This window comes from Rhinopithecus roxellana, unplaced genomic scaffold (assembly GCF_007565055.1).
Source record: "Rhinopithecus roxellana isolate Shanxi Qingling unplaced genomic scaffold, ASM756505v1 contig3235, whole genome shotgun sequence".
NCBI lineage: Eukaryota > Metazoa > Chordata > Mammalia > Primates > Cercopithecidae > Rhinopithecus > Rhinopithecus roxellana.
This window is the reverse complement of record NW_022142438.1, coordinates 9,768-14,197: the sequence shown is the minus strand read 5'-3', so window position 1 is coordinate 14,197 and position 4,430 is coordinate 9,768. Positions and strand designations below refer to the sequence as shown.

The following is a 4,430-nucleotide window of genomic DNA, read 5'->3' as shown; positions in this document are numbered from 1 at the left end:
TGTTTCCTCCCACCTCTGCCATAGTCACAAGCCATTCAGCAAAAGATAAATCAGATGCAGGTCCTGCCCCTCAAGGTGCTCACAGCCTGGTGGGGAAAGTTGCCCAACACACATATATCTGGGTGCTCCAGACACAGAATCCTCACCCAATAAGTCAGGGGCCCCCAGGAAGAGCTTGGCAAGGACTCTTTTAAGGAGGACATGGGGCTTCCCAGGGCCTCCCATGACCCTGCTCAGCAGAGCTGCAGGATGAGAGGGGAGATGCTGGACGGGGGTCAGCAAGAGGACGGTCAACCAGGCTCTAGGGAGGCTGTCTGGGGGGCAGAGCACAGGGAAAGGAGGCTGGGGCCTTGGGGACATGGATAGAGAGGACTGATGGACCCAGCAGGCTGCAGAGGAAACAGGAGAGGGGAGGCCCCAGAGGTAGAATCGAGTAAAGAAAGGGGTGAGAAGCCAGGAGAGACTCCCAGCATCAGAGGCCATCAATGGAGAGAAAATGAGCTGTGGGTTTGGAGGCCTCATTTCTCCCCACTGGCAGGTCAGAGCAGCTGCAGGGGTGAGCAGGATGGATGGGAGGGAGGGAGTGGCAAGTTCCCACCCGGATGGTCTGAGATGAAGAAGGCATAGGAGGAAGAAGGGAACAGGTTCAAGGGAGAAGGAAGGACTCCTGGGTGGGAGTGGGATGAGCTGCCCACCTACTGAGACAGCCCAGGGAGGGCGTAGGGGAGGGGACAGCTGTTGCCAGGGCAACGGCACTGTCTGGGAGCACAGAGGATCAGAGGAGAAGATGGGAGAGGGCCCTTAGAGGAGAAGTGGCCCTGGGCTGGAAGTGGGAGGCAGGCAGAGGGCATGGGGCCTGCCTGTTTTCAGTACTGGATTTGGGAAAATGGGGGAAAACACAGGGCCTGTGGAGGACTTGGTGAGTCGATGCTTCTGGCAGGGTCTTCGGTAGGGTGCATGGTGAATGCATGCTGCTTCAGCAGAGGGATCTAGTGGGGGCCCAGAGATGTGGGCATGTGGGCATCTTGGCCTTTCACGTTACCACACACACTGTAAGGCCAGTGACACAAAACATGGGCTGCAGCTATCACCCCATATTTTCATTGCAGATTATGAGTCTGCTCCTCTATGGACAGATCCACCAGGATGTCTCCTGGGCTCTGGAGCTGTGTGTTTTTCAGCAGAACATCCAGTAGGTGTTCAGTGTATGCTTGTTGGATGGATGGATGGATGGATGGATGGATGGATGGATGGGTGATGGATGGACAGATGATGGATGGGTAGATGGATGGGTGGATGATTGATGGGTGGGTAGATGAATGGGTGGATAGATGAATAGATGGGTAGATGGATAAGTAAAAAATGGATGGGAGGAAGGAAGGTTGGAAAGAAAGGAGGGAAGGAGGAAGGAAGGAAGGAAGGAAGGAAGGAAGAAGGAAGGAAGGAAGGAAGGAAGGAAGGAAGGAAGGAAGGAAGGAAGGAAGGAAGGAAGGAAGGAATGGATGCATGGGTGGATGAATGGCCTATGGTCCAGGCATGAGATGCTAAGGCCTGCTGTGGCCAGGGCTGAGGAGTTGGGCTAGGGTCTTGAACAGCCCCTTGGAGGGAGATTCAGCAGCAGGAAGGGGAGACAGATGTGCCATGGGTGACAGGAGAGGGAGGTGTCAGAGATAACTCCTGGCAGCTGAGATAACTCCTGGCAGGTGGTGATGCTCAGTGCTGAGACTAGGAAGTATGTGGCTGGCCCTGGGAGGTGACAGGTTGGAATGTAAAGATGACTTGGGGGTGAGAAGCTCTGGGTCCATATTGGTTCCAAGTCTGATTCTGCATTTCAGGGCAGAGTTCAGATAGCAAGTTAGGGATAGGGGTGTCAGCCAGAAGAGTGGGACCAGAACAAGGAGTGGGGCCTGACCTTGGAGGGCAGGAGGAGGAGGTGGAGTCGAGAAGGAGAGGAGAGGACATAACAGATCACAGCCTGCAGCTCAGCTTGCAGAGGAATGGGGGCAGGCTGGGCTGGGGTGTTTGCAGCTAGCTTGTCTATAATAGTGATCATGGGGAAGCAGACGCATGCCCATCCACTGAGTGGCATCAACCACCATGCACCTGGCCTCTGCACTACCACGCAGCAGAGCATCTGAGACCTGGAAGCCATCTGTGACCCGCTGTTGTGTAGAGAAGCCCACCACAGAGCAGGCGTACCTGGTTCAATATGATTCTCATTTAACGTCAAAGCCAAAGCCAGCACCACCCACAGGACTTGCCTTTTTTCATGAGAAAATAACATATACAGAGAGTGGAATGATCCTCCCAAATCAATACTGTGATTACTTCGGGGGAGCAGTATTTGTACCCTGGGCTAGATGGGATGGAAAGTGGACAGGAACACCAGTCTTATGTACAATGCTTTGATTTTTATTTTTTACAAAGACAGTGGGTCCATGAATGACTTGTGTAATTAAAAATTAATTTTACAGCCAGTTGCTGTGGCTCATGCGCCTGTGGTCCCAGCACTTTGGGAGGCTGAGGCAGGAGGATCACTTGAGGGCCAGGAGTTCAAGACCAGCCTGGACAACATAGCACGACTTCGTCTCTACAAAAAGGTTTTTAAAAATCAGCTGGGTGTACTCTCTCCTCCTGCCACCCAATACGCCGAAAAGAAAGAAGGCCAAGAGGATGAAGGTGGCTCCGGCCCCTGCTGTCGTGAAGAAGCAGGAAGCCAAGAAAGTGGTGAATCCCCTGTTTGAGAAAAGGCCTAAGAATTTTGGCATCAGACAGGACATACAGCCCAAAAGAGACCTCACCCGCTTTGTGAAATGGCCCCGCTCTATCAGGTTGCAGCGGCAGAGAGCCTTCCTCTATAAGCCGCTGAAAGTGCCTCTTGCAATAAACCAGCTCATCCAGGCCCGGACCGCCAGAACAGCTACCTCAGCTGCTTAAGCTGGCCCACAAGTACAGGGCCAGAGACGAAAGCAAGAGAAGAAGCAGAGGCTGTTGGCCTGGGCCAAGAAGAAAGCTGCTTGCAAAGGGGACGTCCCCACAAGAGACCACCCTGTCCTTTGAGCAGGAGTTGACCCCCTGTCACCACTTTGGTGGAGACCACGAACGCTCAGCTGTTGGTGGTGACTGCACACAACGTGGATCCCATCAAGCTGGTTGTCTTCTTGCCTGCCCTGTGTCATAACATGGGGGTCCCTTACTGCATTATCAAGGGGAAGGCAAGACTGGGGTGTCTAGTCCACAGGAAGACCTGTGCCACTGTCGCCTTCACACAGGTGAACTCGGAAGACAAAAGCGCTTTGGCTAAACTGGTAGAAGCTATCCGGACTAATGATAATGACAGATACAACGAGATCCACTGTCACTGGGGAGGCAATTGTCCTGGGTCCCAAGTCTGTGGCTCGCATCGCCAAGTTCAAAAAGGCAAAGGCTAAAGAACTTGCCACTAAACTGGGTTAAATATACACTGTTGAGTTTTCTGTACATAAAATAATTACAATAATAGAAACTTTGCTTCAAAAAAATTAGCTGGGCGTAGTGGCACACACCTGTAGTCCTAGTTACTCAGGAGGCTGAAGTGGGAGGATTGCTTGAGCCCAGGAGTTAGAGGCTGCGGTGAGCTATGATTGTGCCACTGTTCTCCAGCCTGGGCAACACAGCAAGACCCTGTCTCAAAAGAAAATTAATGTTATAAAGGGTAAGAGGAGAGGCGGCAAAGGAGGAAGAGAAGAGACTAGTAGAAAGACAAGCCTTCCATTTGTCCATCCTCCTCTCCAACCTGAGACCCAAAAGGAAGCCAGGTGCAGGTCCTCTTCCCAGGAACCTCCATGTCTGAGTGAAGAGAAAGATGCCCTGATACTCATGCCCAGGGGCTCCTGGAGGACAGGAGTCAGCCAGCAAAGGCCTCTGTGGGGAGGACCCAGGGCCTCATTGTCATCATTGCACCTGCCAGTTGCACACTGTCCTCTCACCCAGTTTCCTCACTCTTATCTAGTTTGGATTCCACAGTCCCTCTCTCTTTGTTGTTGAGCTTGCAAAGCCTCAGCTCTTCAACTGCACAGACTTTGATTCTCCACTTATTCTCAGCCTCCTTTGTTTTTTCAATGATGGCTTATTCTTAATACGTGGAGGGGGAAGGAAGAAGAAGGAGGCCAGAGGTGGAGTAGGAGGACATACCTGTAGGCTGTTCATAGGGAGACCCTGTCTCCACCCCAGGCAGATGGGAGCTCATGTCTGGACTTATTGTATGCAAAAAGACATGGACAGCAAGCTACCCTGTTCCCAGAGAAAACTGCCCCAGCAGAAAAGGCAGAGCAGGAGGAAGCGGCAGGAAGCTCAGGCCTGGGGCTCTGCGATATTCCAAGCAGACGTGAACAGAAATCCCACAAAGGAAGCAGAGTAATGATCACCCGGGGAAGTGGGAGAAAAAACCA

The 4,430-nt window shown here is 52.5% G+C and overlaps 1 pseudogene; it reads left to right on the top strand.

Moving 5' to 3' along the window:
- Positions 1 to 886: 886 nt before the first annotated feature.
- Positions 887 to 3,456, top strand: LOC104655841 (annotated as a pseudogene).
- The last annotated feature ends 974 nt before the right edge of the window (positions 3,457 to 4,430 follow it).